General features: G+C 43.0%; 1 protein-coding gene across 1 annotated transcript in view; it reads left to right on the top strand.

Annotated features, from left to right (window-relative positions):
* Positions 1–22,999, top strand: part of CREB3L1 (cAMP responsive element binding protein 3 like 1) — an 86,331-nt gene that overhangs the window by 20,018 nt on the left and 43,314 nt on the right. The window lies entirely within an intron of this gene.

Below are 22,999 nucleotides of genomic sequence, written 5' to 3'. Positions count from 1 at the left end.
TGCTTCTGCTGCGTTCAAGCCAGTGGTTTTGAGTCATTGCTTTGGTTGGTGTTAATAGAGGTAGGCATCCGCCCTGCTCCTTCCATAGCTGGAGAGAGCCACACCTGCCATAAGAGAGCCAAAAATAGTAATGATAATAATAGCAAACCTCAAACTCCAAAAATATAATCTAAGGAAAAATCAGGCTCCAAAAGCAAGATAGAATAGGAGGGGAGGAGAATGCCAGGGAGCCCAGGAGCCAAAACCCACACTAGTGGCACGTCAGTTGCTGCTTGGAGAGATTTTTTCCTTCTGGGATCAGATTAAAGCAATGGTTCCTGTTGTCCAAGACACAGCATTTCCAAAACTCTATTCAAAACCTCCAGAAAATGAACCCAAGATGCACAATTAAGTGCACAATTAATTCAAGAAAATCTTCAGCACATTAAGGGTAGTGCATACATTGTTTGGAATGGGAGAGAAGGAAAGATGTAGCAGAACTGACGGGGCTTGGAGCAGAGAAAAATAGTGAGGGCTTAACAGTAAAAAATAATTAATAGTAGCTGTTGTCAAAGAATATAAAATTGTAGTTCTAAGTGCAGCAGATGAGATCCTGTCTCTGTCAGAGCCAATAGCCTTAGAGCCTTGTTAGCAGAGATGAAAGTATTGGAGATTCAACAGCAGTAAATAGACAAAGGTGCCGTACACTGAATCAGACCAGTGGAGCATCTAGCCCAGTGTTATCTACTTAGACTAACACATCATCCCAGTGTCTTGGATAAAGGTTGCTCCAAACACTGTTTGTACTGCCTGTGGCCTTTTGACTGGCGATGCCAAGGTTGAACCTGGGACTTTATGTCCAAGGGGGGCATTACCATCTGGATTCATTCTGCTGCTGAAGAAAAAAAGTCAATGACAGTCCCATATGCATTAATTTTAAAACAATGATACAGAGATGCAGAAAACTCCTCCCCCACCAGTAGAACCTCTGCCTCAAAATACCTCCGGTCAACATATTGGAGAACCAGCTTGCCTCAGAGGTTCAGTATGGAAGGACAGAGCTGAAAGTCTTTATTTATTTGCTTCATTTATACCCTGCCTTTCTCCCCTATGGGGACTCAAACCAGCTTACATTGTTCTCCTCTCCTCCATTTTATCCTCACAACAACCCTGTGAGAAAAGTTAGGCAGAGCATGTGTAACTGACTCAAGGTCACCCAGCAAGCTTCCATGGCAAAGTGGGGATTCAAACCTGGGTCTCCCAATCCTAGTCCAAGACTCTAATCACTACCCCAAACTGGCTCATAGTTAAGGTTGCCAACCTCCAGGTGGTGGCTGGAGGTTTCCCACTGTTATAACTAATATCCAGGCAACAGAGATCAGTTCACCTAGAGAAAATGGCCACTTTGGAAGGTGGACTCAATGGCATTATACCCAATTGAAGTCCCTCCTTTCTCCAAACCCCACCTTCCTCAGGCTTCACCCACAAAATCTCCAGGTATTTCCCAACCCACAGCTGGCAAGCCTAGGTTAGCAAATGTATATTTGGTGAGGGAAGCCAGCGCTTATATGGGGTTGTCTGTTTCAATGGCCTAACCAGCTATGATGCAGGGATAGTGGAGTGGGTGGAATGACCCATAAGTTCAGTTTGTTATTTCTTTGTTCTGTCTACTCAGTGTGTAATAAGGAAGCAAGATATGGCTGGTGTTTGTAAAGGTGTACAGGCAAAATATTTAAATTACTTTTTATGTACCATAACCTTGCAATTTAAGCACTGTTGGCATGCACAACTAGCATTGTTCCAGAAGCACAAATGTTCTTTGGTTCATTTCAATGATTTTATAATTCCCCCATCCTGCACGCATTTCTACATATAGTTAGGAAATTTTAAGGAAATATATTCAAATAATGCTGAAACAGGGCATCAGAATCTATTAGAACTTGCTGTTTTTGACACAGTACAGTTACTTCGTAGAACACTTGTTTGAAAGTAGCCCCATTTCAAAATGTCTCTGCATGGGAAAATGTTCACAGGTTAAAGAGAAGGCTGAACTTCCTGTCAGTGGATTGCTCTTGACATGGAAAAGTCTTAATTTGGAAGCACTTTCAAACCAGCAGTTCTCCACACATTCTTAGAGCCCCCTGTAATGTGAATAGACCAAACCATGGCAGAAACAATTCACTGTCAGCTAGATTTATTTTATTTATTAGATATTTTTATCCCACATTCTTACTGAAAAGACCTACATGGCAGCTTACAATCAAATTTAAAAATACAGTAAGAATACAGAACATAACATATAATACAGTAACAGAAAATAGATCTTAAAACCTAGAAACATAATAAAAACCCACAAGAGCTTTAAAAGCAGTTGATTGGGAGAGCAAAAAATCTTAAAATTAATATCTGATTATGCCATCAATTCTAGCAGCATTAGATAGACATTCATATACCAGAGGATGCTTCAAATGAATACAGTAAGACAGTATTTTTATTTTATTGATTTTATTTTATTTTTACCATGTACCTTTCTCGAAAAGGCCGGGTTCAGGGCGGCTTCCAGCAATAAATACCATACCAAAAAAATATTCAATACATAACCTTTAAAACCATAATTTCTGACCAAAATTTATAACAATTTCTAATTTATAAGTAATAAGATGATGCCCGGTGCTGTGTAGTCACCTCAATAACCTATGGCCTAAAAACAGCAGGGTGAGGTGGGAGCCCCACACAAACACAACTTAGATGAACAAAAGTGGCTTTACCTATTGGTGCCTATTCTGACTTGGGGAAATTCCTGGCAATTTGGGGGCAGTGCCTGGGGAGAGCAGAATCTGGGGAGGGGAGGAAGTTCAGTGAGGGTGTGAGGTCATAGAGTTCACCATCTAAAGCTGCCATTTTATTCAGGGAGTTCAGTTGTAATTCTGGGAGAACTTCAGGCACTACCTGGAGTTGTCATATGGCCCTGGGTGGTCCTTCAAGTACCATGCTCTCACCAGCCTTTCAGGCACCAGTGGATGATGAATGGGTTTGCCAACTGATTTTGCAACCCTACCAAAAGGTAAAAGGATGGTCATATGCTTCAGTGTTTGGGCTCATTAATAACTTAATTGCTAGAGCACTACTAGTGCACTATTGAAGAATAATAAGTATAATTCAAGGATAAATTATAGAAAACTCTTTTTTATGATTTGTCATATGTGATTTTTTCTAATATTATATACTCAATGCTTCAAACAAGTAGTCTTGGACGGGACACTTTTACTGCTTTTAGTATGATGGAAACAATGAGTTAAAATCAAAAGTTTCAAGAAACAGGAAACTGTAGGAGGTGGCTAAAAAAAGTAAACAAGTAAAAACTTCTCTGGAATTACAGACATTGGAAAACATTATAGACATTGAAAAAAGAAAGCTGAGGATGTGAATGTGGACAATTTTGCAAATATTAAATGCATAATAAATATGCTTTATTTTTTATCTTATGTATTTGAGGGCTTATAACCAGATGTGCATTCGTCAAAAGCCAAACCGACCCCCCCCCCCCCCGAAAAATACTTTATCAGTATTTTAGGGGGTTTTCACCTTCAAAAATGGTGGCAATTAAAGGGAGCCGAAAAACGAATCCTGAATAATGTCAAATTCGGCATTATTCAGGCTGCTTCAGCCCGCCGCCATAAAAAAAAACTGGGGGGAGAATTCATGTGGGCTCAGAGGCAGTAGACGATGAAGAGCTGGATGCTAGACTCAGGTGGTCCGAGCCCAGCGTTCAGTTCTTCTTGCCACCTCCAAACTCCACGTGGGCTTGGAGGCGGCGGGAATTTTTCTTGTTTGAGTTTAACAGACCCGAAAATATTCAGAAAAAACCCCAAAAAGCCGATATGGGGATTCAGCTTTTTTGTTTTTTTCTAAAATGTCCAGGTCTATTAAACTCAAACCCAGAAAATGCTGAAAAAAATGGTGCACACTCCTACTTATAACCTGCTTTTCAACTCCAATTGAGTTCTTTGTGGAGAACTATATTAAAAACCATTAAAAATGCATTAAAACATCCAAGAAAAAAATACAAAGTAAGCAAGCCACGCTATTTTAATAACACCAGGGAGAGTAATACAAAGAAAATAATCTTATTTAAGTATTTGTAATTCATTTGTCAACCAAATACAAACCAATAAAACAAACTATTATGGACTGTTACTGCAGAGCTCAGTTGGCGCAATCACTGTGCAACTGTATTGGGCCCTTTCTCAATGGGAAAGGCAAGTCATGTTTTTAAAAATGTCCTGTGTGAAGCAGCACTGAGTTTTAACTAAGGTTATATAAGTCCTGACCAAATATAAGCTTCATACATTCTGTATCAAATAACTACAGGAGATTCTGTGGGGTAGCTCTTTCCCTCAAACAATGAGTTAAATGTGGAAAATATTTATTGAAGTGGTTCAGCATCATTGTTTGCTCTTGAATGATACCTCTTTGCTGCCATCCCCCCACCCCCAGCTTTTGCTGCTTCATCCTGCCAGCTTAGTCACTTAGAGCTACCCATCCAATCAGGGATCATTTCAGTGAATGGGGTAACAGGACTACATGTGGATGTTGCAGAGGACAATGTAAATTAACAAGCAAAGCTTCTCACAAGAAGTGCCAGACGTTTGTCATCAAAAGAAGGCAGCTTTCGGCACTGTCAGAAATATTTGTGAAAAACTGTGTGCAGTTTTGGCTCATCTCTTTTAAAAACATCCTTGGCTTTGACTGAAAGACATCCAACTAATTTAAAAAATGGGGATCGACTTATATAGGAAACTGAAACATTTAGTAAAGCCATAATTGAATAATTTATCATTAATGTTCATTATGAAAGTTCTGCTTCTTCGTGACTTGTGGGATATCTGCAGCTGTGTTGGCTCTTTGTGCCATTCCCCCCCCCCCAATTTTACCAATGACTGCAGTTCCTCACGAGACACATTTTAGCAAATAAATCAAACACTATTTGAGGCCTTCTACTTGTTAAGAGAGGTTATATGGTTTGGCAGTTTTTAGTTCTGGTAATATAATAAATTACTTTTGTTAGGAAGAACAACGGTTCCATCACATTTTACTGCACCAAACAAAAGCTTATGTATCTTTCTTAAAAACTAAAGGCCAGCTGGTATATTTAATACTTATGCCCATGAGCAATTTTCAAACTAGAATCTAAAATCAGACCCAGATGTTTAGGTGGTACAATCCTTTACAGCAATTGTTCCCTACCTGGGGTACATGTACCTCTAGGAGCTACGAACCAGGACATTTAGGGGTACACGAAATTATTTTTAATAATGGCAGGAAAAGGCATTTGAAATAACAGCAACTATATGAATTACAACATTTTGGTGATATAAGGAGTGAAATTTACAGAAATGGGATGCCAATGGGTACATGAGAAAAGATTAGTGACCACTGCTCTATGTTATATCACTGTACCACATCAAATGGAGCAGGAAGGAGTATCTATTTAAATGTTCCTCCATGACCAAACCTTTCTCTGGTTAAATGCTTACATGTAACAGAATACATAGAGGGCTAGCTTCCTATTGACGTGTAAGCTTTGCATAAGGAGAGATGTATTGACATGAGCACCTTCCGTCCTCCCGTGTACATGCTGAGGAAATACAGTTGGATAGAGGTTCCATGTTGCCCGTCCATGCTAAGTTTTTGTTTTGTTTTACATTGTATAAATCCAACTTTTAAAAATTAAGATCTTCAGATATAGAAGAGCTTGTGTACAACCTGTGAGGATGGCAATTATGGACTACTGTTAAGTTCCCTCATGCCATGGACAGGGTTTTGTAGGGATATTGAGTTTTCCAAGGGAAAGAAGAGTGAGCATTACTCTCAGGAAAAATACTTGAAAATTTGGTTTCCCAGAACAGAAGCTTGCTGTCTTTAAAATTTATATGTAAGGAAACATGCTATGACAATGAATGTCAGTGATGCAATAAGTTAGTAAAACAAAACAAAAAAACAAAACGCAGGTCTCCGCAAACATTCCTTACCCAGTCTTTCCTCTTCATCTGAATTATATCAATAAGCAAAGGAGCTTACAGCTATTGTAAGAGTATTCTGATGTGTGTTCAGGCTGGTAGTAGCTTGAAAGGAGATGGTATGTCTTTTTTACACTTTCTTTTGCTATGCTTACCATACAATATATACTGTTAAATCACTCTACACATTCACAATCTATTCAGCTGTGCAATACCAAAACACATATGGGAGGTCTGTTTCTTTACTAGCGCTCCCATTTTAAAGTAACCTTCCATGGCAAATCTTCTACATATTTTGCCTGATGTGCAAGAGCCAGCATGGTTAAAAGAACATACAAACAGAGAGGGTGTTAAGGTGAAAACACAAAGTTGTGTAAGAGCCCACAGCCCTCCCCCACTTGCTGCCAGGCACTGCCTAGAAGAGGGCTAAGTGTGGGAGAACAAGAGGAAGCTCAGCGGGGGGATGAAATGTCATACAGCTCCTCTTCTGAAGCTGCCATTTCCAGGAGAACTAATCTCTGTAGTCTGGATATGAGTTGCAATTCCTGGAGAACTCCAGGCCCCACCTAGAAGTTGGTAACCTGGTTGTGGGTCACTCTTGGTGCTTCCTTGTAAGTCTGAGGGTTCTGCCAGTGCACGGGTCCCCAACCTTTTTCAGCCTGCCAGCACCTTTGGAATTCTGACACACGGTGGTGGGCACAACCACAAAATGGCTGTCACAGGAGATAGGGCCAACCACAAAATGTCAGGGAGTGAGGCTATGCACAATTCTGACATCACAGAGCACTAATTTTCACCTAGCACCTATATACTAAACTGTGTCGGTGTAGGCCAAGGGCTGGGCGGTGCCCGCTGTCCTCAGACATGCGGGAGGTATCTAGCCCCTTTCGGAGCAGGCAACAAAGATTATGCTATCTACCAAGGTCAGAAGTCAGAGGCGTCGTCAAAGCAGGCAGGAGTCCACGGCCGGAAAGATCAATCATGAGCGGTAGTAGGAACACAGAGAAACTGCATGGTTGCTTCCGCAAAGTGAAAGCATGCCTGCACTCCCTTTATCAGTCAGTGCACTTCCAAGCTAGGCTTCATCCTGAAACGACTCAGCACCAGTTCTCTGTCTGCTTAGCCTCTCAGAGCGAGCACTTCTCCTTTTACCCTGCAAAATCACACGCTGCCGAGTCCTGATATGCCTATCAGGTTCAGGTGAGCTTGGAGGGCTGCCATTCTCAGCTTCCGCTGCAGGGGTTGGGGGAAGAGTAGCGTCTGTCTGCCCTTGTTCCATCTCTCTGCCTAGCTGTGGTTCCTGCTGAGTTGTTTCAGGCTCCAGTGCTACTGACTGCGATGGAGGTACTGAAGGCCCAGAGGCAACCTGTTCCTCCACCTCAGCTCCCAAGGCAGGGCCCATGACATAAACCAAATGGCAGTTGCATTTTTCTTTTCAATCTCTTCATGGAGCACTAGGAGATGTTTCGCAGAGCACCAAGTGCTCCTTGGGGCACAATGTGGGGACCTCTGACATAGAGCGTACACAACATTTTCTGCATTCCTTGTAACTTTAAACTGAGTAACATGCTCCAGAGCAGTCTAATGTGAGTGTGGTGAAAAAGCTATCAACAGATAAGGAAACTCCTGAAAGATCCAAGCCCTCTCTGGCACAAGGAAGAATGTTCACATTACCCTGATTTCTCCAGCCCCTTAATCTTTAGCCTTAATGCTACTGTGAACATGATTACTTTCCAAGGTAATAACCTCTCTGAGTGCAGGGTGCAGGCTTTCCATTGGGTTACTGGCATCAGATCAGAATTCTGCATTATAAACCTAAGCATGGAAAGCACTCCCTTTGCCTGGAGGTCTAAATGTCACACATACATGGAGCTAGAGACACAGACACCTCCCGACACCAGACTCCCAGAAAGCTCTTTGCACGCCATGGTGCCTAGACGTATCTCATCACTAAAGCCATGAGACGTTTAGCAGCTGGTGAGACCCTATTCAGTCTGCTAATTACATCACCGTCCCTTGTAGTTTTGAAGACTTTTCCAGAGTGGCTTGAAGAGAACTTATAGAATAGAGCCTTTCATCTGGCTTGATCAGAGTTGTTTTTAACTTGCGATTACTGATATTTTTGGGGGGGAAGGTACTGTCCCTTCCATGAGGAACCTTAGAATGTAAAATCAAATTTGCCACCTGATTTAGAGGTTCTCAGCATGCTAAACCTAATAGAGCTTTTCAAAAGTATCTCAATTGGGGCCGGACACCTGGGCAGTGTGGGGATTTCTCCTGGGTTTCCCCCTTAAATTATTGACAAAGACCCCTGAAGATCGCCCAGTGTTCTTTTTTATGGAGTAATAAGAAAACAATCTATTTCCTTTTACATTGGGTTGACTGTCTGAACATAATAAAATGTAGAAGATAGTAAATCTCAGAGTCATATAGAGAGGGCTCAGAGCCCAATCAGATGTGACATTTTACACATTCACATTTAGTGGCTACTGATAAGCATTTTATGTAGGTTTGCCAACTTCGGGTTCGGAAATATCTAGAGATTTGAGGGTGGAGTCTGGGGGGTGGCCTTTAGGGAGGGAAGAGGCCTCAGTAGGGTATAATGCCATACAGTCCACTTTCCAAAGCAGCCATTTTCTCCAGGATAAGCAGAATAAATGTTTATGTAAATAAATATTGCATAAGCTATCTATGTAGTCTGGAGATCGGTTGTAATGCTGAGGGATCTCCTGCTCCCACCTGGAGGTTGGCAACCCTAGTTTTATCTGCCTGGTCAGTTCTAGACCCATTGCCACCATGGAATATGGATACCATCACTTAGGAGCCAAGAGTGTGAAACACTGCTGTCTACGCCATTGTCCTTGCCAAACGGTTCTTCCTCTGCTAACGCCATGCCGTCCTCCCATCTTCCTCCTTCCTTCCCACCCCCTACTGTGATATCAGGTGGTCTTAGGGAGGCCCTATATATGCCCTCCTATCTATCAATATATCTAAGGCTTTTCATGCATGGTCTGTTTTTGCTGGATCTGCTGCTCTTTAACTGCATATTATATGCAGTCGAATTCTGAAAACATTATGCACAGAGGCTTTTTCCCCTGAAGAAATTCAAGGAGTACCTTGTGATCAGTTATGCATATCCAGTGCAAATGCGGAGCTTCTGAACCATGCAGGGGTTCCTCCCCCCTAAAACACTGATTTGTAAATGGCTGTAGTGTGTGTGTTTTTAAATAAGTCACCAGCCGCCTGCCAGCCCTGCAGTGGGATTCTTTAATTTGATCTGAACCGAGTGGCCATTTTACAGCCAAAACAGAGAATGGTCGGGACAACCCACCCCCAACCAATTTGTTTCTGGCTATCTCAATGCAGGGGTCTTGCACGCATATAAGGGGAGGGTGGCAAATCAGCTAGGCTCTGTTCATCCTGCCAAGGTCCAAAACTGACTAACATTCACTGTGAAACTGACAAAATAAACAGCCTCAATGGGTCATTTGTGACTATTTTCGCTCTCCATAATCCTGCACTCGCAACCAAAAAAAACCCCCCTGTTGGATCAAGAACAAGTTTCCACCCCAGAGCAAATCCAGGCTTACATCCCTAGACATCTAGAGAAGCAGCTTCAGGCAGACAAACAGGTTTCTTCAGGGGCTTGAGCTAACTGGGGAGGGGGGAAGAGAGGCAGGGATGATCCTCAGCAATCCCCAGAGTCCCAGTCAAGCCTCTCCAAGTCCTCTTCTTCATCTGTGCAAGCACTCCTGGTGGCCACAGTCACATCCCTTGGGGTGGGGGGAGGGACTCGCTTCACCTTCCTTTCCCATGTACCATCAGCTCAGCACAACTCAGTTGCCCTGGGTTAGCCCCTCTTCCCCCATGTGCAGGAGGGTCAGGCTCTGGGGCGGGCCCAAGGCTGAATCATTGGGTGAAATTAGCACACCTGGAAGGAATGGTGGCCACAAGAGGGGCAGGTAAAGGCAGGAGATCCTCATTAGGAGACCCGCTTGGAAGAACGGAAGCGAGCCAGGGGGAGAGAGTTTGTTTCTGAGGTCAGAAATTGACTAACACTTGCTGTGAAAACTGACAAAATAAGCATCCTCATAGATCGTTCGTGACTATTTCAGCGTCTGATAAGCCTGCACTTGCAAACAAAAAAACAGTTGCCTTGGGCGAGGACTGAAACTAACACTCGCTGTGAAAACTGATGAAATAAGCAGCCTCATAGATTGATCATGACTATTTCAGCATCCTCTCCTGCATTTGCAAACAACAAAAAAAGATGGCTTCTAGGGGAGAGGTTGGATGAGTAGGAAAGACAAGTGGGAGAGAGAAGCAAGAATGGGCATGGGGAGATAAACCATTGCAAGCCTATGAACAGGATTAGCCATCAAATTGGGCTCAATGCAGACCTTAAACTTGGGCCAAAACAGCATCCTGAAAACATGGGGGAAACACGTGGGGAGAGTGAGGTGACTTCTGAAGGTCAGAAAATACATGCACAATCAAAACAAAGCCCTGGAGTAGTTGGGGTGGTGGTGACCACAATGGGAACAACCCGTGCATAAAAGGCCTGATTCTCAACATGGCCCCATTTGTGGACCAGGGTCATGTAGAGAGAGAGGAGATCATTCCACAAACCCCAAGTTTGCAGAAAAATCCAAAAACTAAAAAAGAGGGGGGGTTTAAATCCTCCCCAAACAGAGGAGCATTGTCTGCTCCTGCACAGACAATGGACCTCCATCACTCCAGCCTCATCAATACATGCCACTGCCTAGAGGAAGGCAGGGGAAGAGGAATGGGGGGGGGGGCGAGGTAGGTGCGGGGGAGGAAGGAAGGGCACATCACTGCATGAGCTGGCAAGGGGCAGTCCAGCGAGCCAGTGGGGGGTGGGATGGGATTCCTTCCCCCCGAGTCTCACAGGTCCATGCTTGTATATCTCTAAATACCAGTTTCTGGGGAACAGAGGGGGAAGGCTCTTGGCTTCTTTTCCTGCTTGTGGTTTCCCTTGAAGTATCTGGCTGCTCATTGTGAAAAACAGGATACAAGTCTAGATGGACCCTTGGTCTGACCCGGCAGGGCTCTTGCTATGTTCCTAATTAAACCTGTGCACCTCACAGAGTTTGTCTTTAGTTTTTTGCTTCTTGGGTTACTGAATAGCACCACAAACATCATACCATATTCTTTCACACAGGCAACAGAAATGCCATAAAAGATTGGATCCATATTCCATTCTGCTCAGCATCCCTCACATGAACACATGAAGCTGCCTTATACTGAATCAGACCCTTGGTCCATCAAAGTCAGTATTGTCTACTCTGACCAGCAGCGGCTCTCCAGGGTCTCAGGCAGAGAGGTCTTTCACATCACCTACTTGCCTAGTCCCTTTAACAGGAAATGCCGGGAATTGAACCTGGGACCTTCTGCATGCCAAGCAGATGCTCTACCACTGAGCCACAGCCCCTCCCATTGTTTCTTCTAACCTCTCCCAACTGGTGATTGGGCTGCCCTGTAAATATAATGAAGTACATTTTACACAGTGTTTTTGGGTTTTGTATATATTCAATTTTCTTCAATTTTACTGAATTATTGGCCATAGATATTTGTGGGAAGCAAAGTGCATAGACAGTCATTGCATTAAAATGTGGCCACGACTCACCGCAGAGCCCGAGGTTGCCGGGTTGTGCCGGGCGGGGCGTGGACAAGCTGGAGTTTGGGGCGGCGGGGGCAGCAGTAGAAGCTGGGAGCCCCAGGGGCTGCCGGCCGTGCTGGGCTTCCCCGCGTCTTCTCGAGGCGGCGGCGGAGCGGAAATGGCGGCGTCTCGCCTGACGCCCAGCTGGTGAGCCGCGCTCTGCCTGTTGGGGCCAGGAGCCTAGATCAAATGAGCCAATGGGCTCAAGGCTCTAAAGGGGGCAGGCCTTCCTAAAGTCGGACCTGGGGTGTTTCACTCAGGTCCTACTTCCCAGTTTAAAAGAAAGGGGCCGCTTGCCGTTGCTCCCAGTCTGCTTTCGTTTGTCCCACCCACCCACAGCTGTTTTTTAAAACGTTGGTGTTTTGGTTCTTGATCCGTCACAACTTTGGGCGGTTTGGCATCGGGGCAGTATCCAGTTTTGGGGGGAAAGTGGCCTGCGTGCCCTATTTTCCCTCTTGGAGGATCCCAATAAGGATTTTGGGGGACGCCGGAAGGGGACATGCCAAGATGGAGGGTTGCCAGGGACGAGCCTCACTCGAGGCTGTCAGGGTGGCATGCCTTGCCATAGGCTGTCAGGAGGGCCTCCCTCCAAGTGGCAGGGGACCACACAGCTGGCTGCCGCCCTCGTGTGTCCCTGAACTGCCATCTCTTTCCGTCCCAGCAAGGGTGCTGGGACCTGTGTATCGGCCTGCAGGGTGGCAGGTCGATGGTAGGATACGCCCCCCATGCCATGCCAATGCCTTGCTGCTGCAATCAATAAAGTTGTGCCATTTTCATCCAAATTGGTCTCTGGGTATTCTTTGCTTATTTTTTGGGTTGCTCGTTACATCACTTGTTATTCGGGGTCAGGTGCCTGGCTGGGGAGCGCCCTGCACAGCTAAGCACTAAGCCGGCAAAAAAAGTTCTACATTGTGTCTTCATAATAAGGAAAATTCTTTTACATATCTTCATAATTAGTTGTTCTGTGTTGGAAAAAAATCAGAACAGTCCTTCAAACTGATGACAAATGCAGTATAGTGCCAACACAGGAGCCTTGTTTTGCCTGCAGAGATTTTACATCTGTTGGGTGCTAGTGCACCCTTGATTAATCATTTGGTTTTTCAGGTCTGTAGATGATTTAATTTTAATCTCACAGCTATCCAAAGAGATCTAAGAGATCAGGAGTGAGCATTGGGAGCATAGCAAGTAATCATTTGGCCTTCAGTAACTTGAACAAGAAACATCTGTCTTGCCAATCATTCTAATGGGACACCACTTTGCTTGTAGTGCAACATTCACCCACTCGTGCACTCATGTCTTCCCAACAGCAAGCAAATGACAATTTGGTTGTGTCCGCAGGCCTTTTGAGTATGTGACTCAGAGCTCCACAGGCTTATCCCCCAGCAGGGCCTGACTCTTCTCTGAGGCTTGGCCTCCTTCCATATTATCTCTTGCTAGTTATAAATGTTATTCTGGCCTTTAGAATCATACCCAGCAGCCAGCTTCATTTAAAGAAAGCACACTGTGTAAGACAGGGTTGAAAACTATGCTGGAACTAAATCCTCTGGGAGTATATCAAGTGGTGTGTACAAGGATCAGAAAGTTCACCTGGGGACTGGAAATGCTGTTTTACTATATCACATTTTTATGACCAAAACAAAATATTTAAAAAAATTAAAAACCATTCGAAGGTTAAAGAGTTAGTGGGGTCTCTTTACATTCCTTCCCAGTGACTGGTAAGGAGGAAAATATTGCCCTGTTCTTCATGACTTGGTTCTTCTCGCCACAAAGTTTTGATGTGGTCGGCATTTGGTGTCTGCATGATCTTGACATCATCATGAATTTGGTCAGTTTCTTTTCCCAGTGTGGACAAAGGAGACATGCTTGCTAGTGTCTGCCACAGGAAGAACTAGAAAACCTGAAAAAGCTATTTCTTTGTTCTCTAGGATAAACTCCGTAATAGACACAAATATATGGTCCTTTTGATGGTCCTTTTCTAGCTTGCAAAACTGCTGTAGGAAGGGATAACCCATCATTTGCATGCTTCAATCCACCTCCAAACAGCTTCCCCCCCCCCAGAGGAAAAAAAACATTGGAAGGGGCTATTTGGACCATAGAAATGGCAGGAAGGGGCACAACTCCCTCTTGCTTCTCTGCTCTCAGTTGTCCCATCAAAGCAGGTTTTCAAGATAAGGGTCGTCAGGTTATACCTGCAAAGTCTGGCCCTTAATATTCAGAAGAACTCACAAAAGTTCTCTCAGTTCAGACCTGCCATTCAAAGCGAGAGCCAGGTGTTCAGTCAGAAAGGACTGATTTTAAGATGAAAGCTGGGGAAGAAAAACATTTTTTTACTCTTAGATATGATATACAAGAAACTAAGAAAAATGCTACCTGACTGTATAATCTGATGAAATATAAAATATATATTTGAGGTGGGTTGAGTGGGAGGACATCAACATTCTGGATTCTGGATGGTAGTATTACTTGTCAACCAGATATAGTGGGCTACTAAATAATTTCATGGGTGCAGAGAAGGAAGTAGTAGGAAGGCAATTGCCAGAGGGAATCCAGGTAGGGCAATGCTGATTAATCAAATGGGATATAAGGTTTTCTGTCCTAGAATATACTTACTCAGATGTAAAATCCTGAGAATATTTGGTGCAAATTGCCAAGAAGGAAATCTGAATTAGATTCCCTTGTGTCCATTCCTGCATGGATGAATTGATGCACATTTTAAAAGTATAACAAAATGTAAGTGTGTTACACTTTTCTTTATTGTAGGGTTCAAAAGAAGTTCAATATGACTAATATGAAACTTTCCCCCAATAAAATAATGTTCCTCTAATATGTAATTTCTTCAGAAAAGGGCTTGAAGTAAATTCACATGAAGGAGAAATTCCCTAACAATATTTGGTTTATGAACAGATTTGTAAATTGCAATTAACAGAAACCAGCTGTGTTCCCAGTGTAATAAACCAGTTCGCCCTGCAACTCTTTTGCTATATCAGCAGGTTCTTCCAGGTGCTGATCCATGTCTGATCCAAGAGGTTCTGTTATTCTTTCAGATAATCCCCCCCTCCCCCAAGCCAGGGCAGATCCAGCAATATGCACATTATTATTGTAACCAAAACACAGAAAGTACCTCTAAAATATTAACAAGTAAATATTAATTACAATATTAATAAAACACAGATCTAGTCATGCTCCCTAGCTATCAGATCAATAGTGTAGCTTGTTCTATGGGCATATACATTTGAATCACTGTGCTGAATGCTAACATAATTCTCAGAAGCTGAAGGTGTGGATAGCATTTCACCCAGTATGCTATGAAGTGCTTGCCGAAGGTAACAATGAACAGTAGCAATTTGTTTGTCCCATAATTTCAAAAGCAGAGCTTGCATTAGTAACTCTTTCTCATGCTGTGTGACAGGATGCTTCTCATATTAGTTTTGAGAGTCATGTTTCTTCTAGACTTGACAACACTCCAATTCTTTTCTTTCTGACTTTGCTATTGCTGCTGGATCAGCAGGACTTTGGAGAGAGGCCATGGCAGAGTGGTAGCACTATATGTGCTTCACACGCAGAAGGTACATCCAGTAAAGAAGATCAGGTAGTAAGTGATGTAAAAGACCACTACAGGAAACCATAGAGAGATACTGCCAGTTCAAGTTGACAATACAGACCTTGATGGGTCAGTTCAGTTGTCTGATTCAGTATAAGGCAGCTTCATGTGCCACTTTTATACTGTTCCTTGCCCTACCTTCTGGCCAGTCCAAGTCACAAGGATCAGATATGAAGTCTTACATAATTCTGTTTCGTCCGTGGATCTGTTCTGCTACTGATGTGGTCGATCAAGCTTCTTACAGAACAACTGCTTCAGCAGTGCAGAGAGAGTCGGATTCACCTCAACATTTTTTCTTTTACATTTTTATATTTAGTGCATAAAATAGTCTCCAAAATAGCATTACTAACGTTTGACTGAAATCCCAGGGACAGTAAAGGGACTATCAGGGATTAAGCCAGCATGGTGTAGTGGTTAAGAGCGGTGGTTTGGAGCGGTGGCTTGGAGCGGTGGAGTTTGATCTGGAGAACTGGGTTTGATTCCCCACTCCTCCACATGAGCAGCGGAGGCGAATCTGGTGAACTGGATTTGTTTCCCCGCTCCTACACTCAAAGCCAGCTGGGTGACCTTGGGCTAGTCACGCTCTCTCAGCCTCACCTACCTCACAGGGTTTCTGTTGTGGAGAGGGGAAGGGAAGGTGATTGTAAGGCAGTTTGAGTCTGCCTTAAGTGGTAGAGAAAGTCGGCATATAAAAACCAACTCTTCTTCTTCCTCCTCCTCCTCCTCCTCCTCTTCGCATTCAACGGATTCCACACTCAGCTTCTAAGCATTTACCTGGCTTATCTGCGTGCAATACAAAACACGATGCTTACACATCAGTTAGTGCAAATCAATCTAAGCATTCATTTGTGAGGATGGCAAATCAGAACTGGCTCCGAAGAATGATTTTTCTGAGCTAACCTTCACTCTAACCCCAATAAATGGCACCTATCTCTGAAAATCCAAGCTTATTATTAGCTAATGATTATAAAAAGCTGTCAGTTAATTGGTTAAAAAAACAGCCATGCCAATAATCTCAAGAGATGATTTCAGTACCTTGCAGCTGATTACTAGATTCACATTAATTTGTGTGGCTTGATTCCCATTCCCACATACGGTGTATGGCTCAAAGGGACAAAACTCATGGGCCTTGGGGAGGTCAAGGCCCTCAACTATGAAAATAGGATGCTGGTATCTGAGGCTACAAGAGCAACATGCCCCCACCTGAATGCTGATCCATTGTTCCTAACCCCCTCTCCCCATTCAGTGCAGGAGGACCTTGCAGACTAGTTTCTTGGTTTTTTTCTTTAAAAAATTCATAATGTAGATACCATAGAAATCTGAAGCACATGGGAGGATGGAAGAGGATGGGAGGGAATTTTTTCCTGTTAACAGTGATACGACCAACAGTGCAAGCCTAAATTTCTTGTATGTGATTTTTTCACATCGTGACCGTGTCATTAAGTTCTGAGAAAACATATGACAAAACCTCAGCGGAGCACACTGGCGCTAAAGAAACCAGATCTCGTTTCGATCACGTCTTGTTAGCAGGACCGCCATACTACACAGTGTAGTGGGTTCACTATGTTCCACAGCACAACCTCTGCATTTTCTCTCCCTCTTCGAGGCCGTGCTCGCTTATCTGTGCAGAAACCTACTGCTCAAGGTAAACAGCAATGGCGCGGTGCAGGCAGACGGCAGAGTTAAGCTGCCTCCCAGCTCCTGCTTGACGGCCCTGCTTTCACAAACTGTCACACAACAGCTTGGAATGAATTCTGGAGACTTCGGATTTCTGCAACCAGCGAGAGCTCCCAACCCCCCCAGCCCAGCCCCGATGGATGCAGAAAGAGCAGCTGCTCCATTCTAACCCTGCACTCCTGTTGATCTGCTCTCCAAAACTGCTGGCAGGCTCTTCCCATTGGCCCCAGGTCGCTAGGAGCTGTCCAATAAGCTGATAGCTTTCTTATTGTTTTCTTTAGAAGGTCTCTTCTGGGACTAAGTTAACCCTTTGCATGGATTTCGAGTGGCTGGATGCTCAGGGAGTTCACTCTTTTGCTATCTTGTTTGATTTCTTCGGCTCCCCCCCTCTTTCTTTCTTTCTTTCTTTCTTTCTTTCTTTCTTTCTTTCTTTCTTTCTTTCTTTCTTTCTTTCTTTCTTTCTTTCTTTCTTTCTTTCTCTTACTACACGATGCATTATTTCTTTTGGACCGTCGCAGCAACCTTCATTCCATATACGTCTAGACACAAAATCAAAGGAGTCTCTCCCACCCTAAACACATATAGGGCAGCCAAAGGCAAACTCCTCCCAGTCAATTTCTAAAATGCTAACGAAATTCTAACTCCCTTCCTTCTTGGTTCTGAGAGGACAGCTCACGTTTCTTCGGTGTAATGCTCCAGGACAGAAGTGACCATCTTATCACTTCTTATGATCTTTACCTGTCAGTAGTGCAGTGAACTGGAACCAAATACAGACCTGGAAGGAATTTCTACATACTTGGGGGATTACTTAGCTATGCAGCGGGGTGGGGTGGGGGCAGATTGTAAATCATTTCTTTATAGAGTTGCCAGGTCCCTCTTTGCCACCGGCGGGAGATTTTTGGGGCGGAGCCTGAGAAGGGCGGGGTTTGGGGAGGGGAGGGACTTCACTGCCATAGAGTCCAATTGCCAAAGCGGCCATTTTCTCCAGGTGAACTGATCCCTATCGGCTAGAGATCAGTAGTAATAGCAGCTATTACTATGATAATAGTAATAGCAGCTATTACCTGGAGGTTGGCAACCCTATTTCTTTAAAATGCCCCACTGAGGAGTGAGCATGCCCATTGCCTTCTAGGAGTCACAGAATGTTATGGACCGTTGAGCAACATTTTTTTGTGTGGGGGGTATTTTGTACTGCTTGAGACCCAAATAGTTAATATCCTAGAGGCAGGGCTGTCGACAGGCACCATAAACCCCTGGCAAAATATTCATAAGGATATAAGAAGTGCCCGGCTGGATCCAATACAGTAGCCAAACAGTTGCCCAGGTGGGCAAACTAACAAGGCATAGAGGCAGGCTAATACCTACATCCTAGGTTGGGCTGCCAACACTGGGTTAGGAAATACCTGGAGATTGTGGGGGTGGAGCCTGAGGAGGGTGGGGTTGGGGGCCAGAGGGACTTCAATGGGGTACAAAGCCATAGACCCCACCTTCCTGGCCACTTTCTCCAGGCAAACTGATCTCTGTCCCCTGGAGATCAGTTGTAATAGATCTGTCTAATCACTTTTTAAAGACATCTGTGTTGAAGGCCCACAGTTAATTTCACAATTTAATTGTGTGTGTGTGTGTGTGTGTATATATATGCCATCAAGTCACACTTGACTTATGACGACCCCACAGGGTTTTCAAGGCAGGAGACATTGAGGTGGTTTGCCATTGCCTGCCTCCACATGGGCTGAGAGAGTTCTGAGAGAACTGTGACTGGCCAAAGGTCACCCATCAGGCTTCATGTGGACAAATGGGGATTAGAGTCAGCCACTCCAAACCACTCCAAACCACTCCAAACCACCATGCTGGGTTTCTCTACAATGTAATTACTCATTGAAAAAGTATTTTCTTTTCTTCATGCTGAATTTATTGCCTATCAATTTCAGTGGGTGTCCTTGAGTTCTAATATTATGGGAGAGGGAGAAAAGGTTTTCTCCAGTTTACCCACTCATGCATAATTTTATAAATCACTATCAAGTCCGGGGCCAGACTTGGAGGGGAAAGAATGGTGGGGGGAAAGGATCCTGCCCCCAGCCTGCTCCCCCAAGGGAGGGAGAAAGGGAGAAAGACCCAGCCCAGTAGCCTCCTGCTGCTTGGCTGAGCTTCTCTTTCGCTATGCAGGACTCAGCGGCCAGCCTAGTTCCCTGCTGGGCATGGGAAAGGCCATGCACCATTCCCCCTACCTGGCATGGGGTCAGGATGGGATGCATGTCTCATCCCCTGCCCAGCATGGGGCCAGGCCAGGCCACATGCCTTGGTTCCCACCTGGCACGCGCTGAGGGCCACTAACTCATGGGAGCAGCTCCTGCTTGCCCTACTCAGGACAAGGACTACTCCTTGCTTGGCACTGAAGTGGCCCTGGTCAGGGGCAGCCCCCAGGCTATCAGCCTAGCAGGACTGACCTAACCAGATCAATACTGAGTTACTGGATCCCTCATATATCAAAATTTCACTGATGGTTCTACATTAGTAAATTGAACCAATTTTTGTTCAGAATTACTCAGTGGTCTATGTACATCAACCTGAGATTATTTAAATTTAATGAAAATTTTTTATTAGATTTTTAAAAATTTCATATCCATTAAAATACAAACAAAAATGCATAACAACAAAACATAAACAACACAATGCAGGCACAAAACTTAAAATATGCAAAAAGAAGCATTAACTGGGTGAATACTAGAATTTTGTTTTCCTCTTGTGATCTTCCCTAAATTATACTAATCTAGCTTTAAAACAGTATACTATTTTTGTTCAATCATTCACTCTCATGATACTTTCATGATTCATTCTCATGGGTATTTTCATAATAGAATTAGCCTTATTGAAATCTCATCTTATTTTAATATTCATGCTAAATTATTTGTAATCACTACTGTATACTTTTCCAGTATAGATTTATATCTGAGCATTTTCATTTCTATTTATACATATTTTAGGAGACATATGCATAATACAGTTTTCAACTTTTTAGGAACTCTTCGCTGGATCTTTTATTCACTTGGGTTGTCAGCTTGGCCATCACTGCGTACTCTTCTAGTTTATCTTTCCAGTCTTCTACATGAGGGAAATCTTCTGACTTCCACTTTGTGGCAAGCATCACTCTTTAAATTTAATGAAATTCTTGATTTGAAGAAAGTGATACCAAGAAAGAGCATTGTCATCCTTTTGTGTGTTGGGTGTGTGTCTAATTTCTTCCAGGATATTTCAACTCTTTCTTTTACAACATCTGTAAATCCAGACAGACTGGTCTCTACCCATTTCATAAAATTACCTGTCCTCCTGGCATGTAAATTCCTTATGAAACTTCAAGGGGATCCAGGAATCAACTGGTTAATATAGTTGTCCCAGGTAGAAATCTGTGTCTTTCTTACTTGGTTTTATCCTGACACTAGATCTGATTATTCAGATTTCTTGTACCATATCCAAGATACTATTGGTATAGTTAGACCAATTTGTTCTGTGTTCCAGAATGTCTCTAATGCAGTTTTCCTGAACCAGTACATAATGACCACTAGTCCTGAACATGATAATATTTTTCAATAGCATGTGGCATCAAGCTTCATTTACTTCATGGTGCCTGGATTACTACATTTTGAATTCTTGATTTCATATATTCCCAAATAATGTGATCACAATTTCTGTATTTTCTTCAACACTTCACCCAGACAGAGCAAAGGGATGTTTAAAAAAGAAGAAAAGAAACTGGAAGAATTTCATCTTTATGGCTGCAGTTCAGCCTAACTAATCTTGATCTTCCTTATGAGATTTAATGGAAGCTTTGTTAGAGTTTTCAAAAGAAATGTAGGCTTAAAATAGTTATAAAGAATGAAAAATCTGCCAGCAGCAGAATGAAGTGGGAATGATGTCTTCTTTGGTTTTGATACGAAGTTTTTTTGTTCCTTTGCTACTCTGAGACTTTTTCTTTATGGATCACAATAATGTTCAAACGTCATCATTGTTTCATCTAGAAATGCATACTGCCAAAATTCTCCTCCTGCAGCTTCTTGTTCTAAGCAAACTCTACTGACAGTTTTTGATGGTGATGGGGTAGGCAATCATAATGTTGGTGTTCTGTATCCAGTTCCCACAGCCAAATATCAGAGGAGTTCATCAAACTGTCATTAATCAGAAAATTAAAACTTGCACCTTTCAAACTTTCTTGGCATAGACTCTTTGAATAGATTTATGTTGCTGGGTATCAGAAAAATCACTAATAGTCAACATTGGGTTATGTGAAATACAATTTTTGGAAGAAAAAATCTTGTGACGAGAGTGACGAGAACTTGTTGCAGCTTGCGAACAGTTTTTTGTGAGTTTCTTGGGCCTGTCATATATACTTTGCAACACATATGGGATCCAACATCTGAGAAACTGTAAATCTGTGCTCTTGGCCTGGATCTTTTCTTGGGAGGGAGATTTACGCTGAAACGAATGTGTGACTCCTTGTGGCTTATTTAAAAAGAAGAGGACTGCAGCCAAAGAGAAAATATAATTTACATATCAATTTCTACTCTTGGATCTGAAAAACTTTGATACAAAGAAAATGTTTTTCACAACTGCTTTGCCAGGAATTTTTTTTCCTTTATTAGTTTTGATTATGTAAAGTGTCCCTTTTTTACCTTCAGTTTGCTGTTGGCAGCAGTAAAGGAATGTCAACTGGAAATTCAAGGATTCCAGTACTTTCTTTTCTAAAGAACTAGGCCATTCAAATGAGCTTCCTCTCAAACCATCTACAGCTGGAGTAGCAGAGGGGCTTTAAGTAATGACTGGGGGGGACAGTTCAGGAGTCTGTTGATAATGGCTAAAGTGCTGTAGGAAGATTGTTGTAAGTGTTATATCTGGAATTTGTAAGGGGCTGTGGTTATAAATCACCAAGCTTCCCTTTTTTCAGGGGTTCCATCATTTTTCCTGAGGTTTTCCTCCTCATTCTCTTCCACCCCTTTCCCAAGCTTTACTGCAAGTTCCCTCCACCCCACCCATAGATTTATGAGGGGAAAACATATTTGCCTTCAATCTCCACAAGGACTGCAATCAGTTTTTATATTTCCTGAGTCTGCAAACAGCGATGCCACAGTAAACCATATTATTCATGTTCAAATGATGAAATCTTTGTATTCCTTGAAATTCCATGTCACCCCTGTCCAGAAAGACATCATCCAAGGTGTGGAGACCATACTGTTTTTATTTTTCTAAGAAATTATCTAAGGGTAAAAAGACACCAATACTTTGGATATTCTATATGAAAATATGTTCTTTCCCCAAGATACACTGCATTAATTGTAGTCACTTGTGCAGAATAGGAAAAGGGCAGATTAGAAAGTTTAAAAAAATAATTTGCGCAAATGTTTTATATTATCATCTATCTCAAATATACTTTTCTAGTTTAGCCATTTTCATGGTGCTGGAGGAAGTGGTTGTCCCTCCCCCTTTTTTCTTTATTTTCCTCACTTCTATTACCCATTTTGGGTAACAACAATTTATAGTAGAGATCAGATTGACATGATGCACATATTACAGTTATCACCGTGTAGGGAAAACTACATATCACTTACCTTTAGGGTTGCCAACCTACAGGTGGTGGCTAGAGATCTGCTATAACAACTGATCTCCAGCTGATAGAGATCAGTTCACCTGGAGAAAATGGCCGCTTTGGCAACTGGACTCTATGGCATTGAAGTCCCTCCCCTCCCCAACCCCCCCCTCCTCAGGCTCCACTCCAAAAACCTCCCGTTGCTAGCGAAGAGGGACCTGGCAACCCTACTTACCTTGCCTGTACTGGCATTCTGACTCACTGGAACATAAACACCAGTGCCTCATTGTACTAACTTTTTTCCTACATGCGAATGATCTCTATAGGAAATATATTGTGCATGAAATAACTAGTTGAGGACCATGAGTGGAAGCGTGAGGCTCTGAGCAGTCCATAGGAAGGCTGCGAGGAACATTTCAGTCAGGACGAAAGTATTTTGGTAAGGATCAGAAACCACAGATTGA

This window comes from Euleptes europaea, chromosome 6 (genome assembly GCF_029931775.1).
Source record: "Euleptes europaea isolate rEulEur1 chromosome 6, rEulEur1.hap1, whole genome shotgun sequence".
Lineage (NCBI taxonomy): Eukaryota > Metazoa > Chordata > Lepidosauria > Squamata > Sphaerodactylidae > Euleptes > Euleptes europaea.
This window is presented reverse-complemented; position numbering and strand designations above follow the sequence as displayed.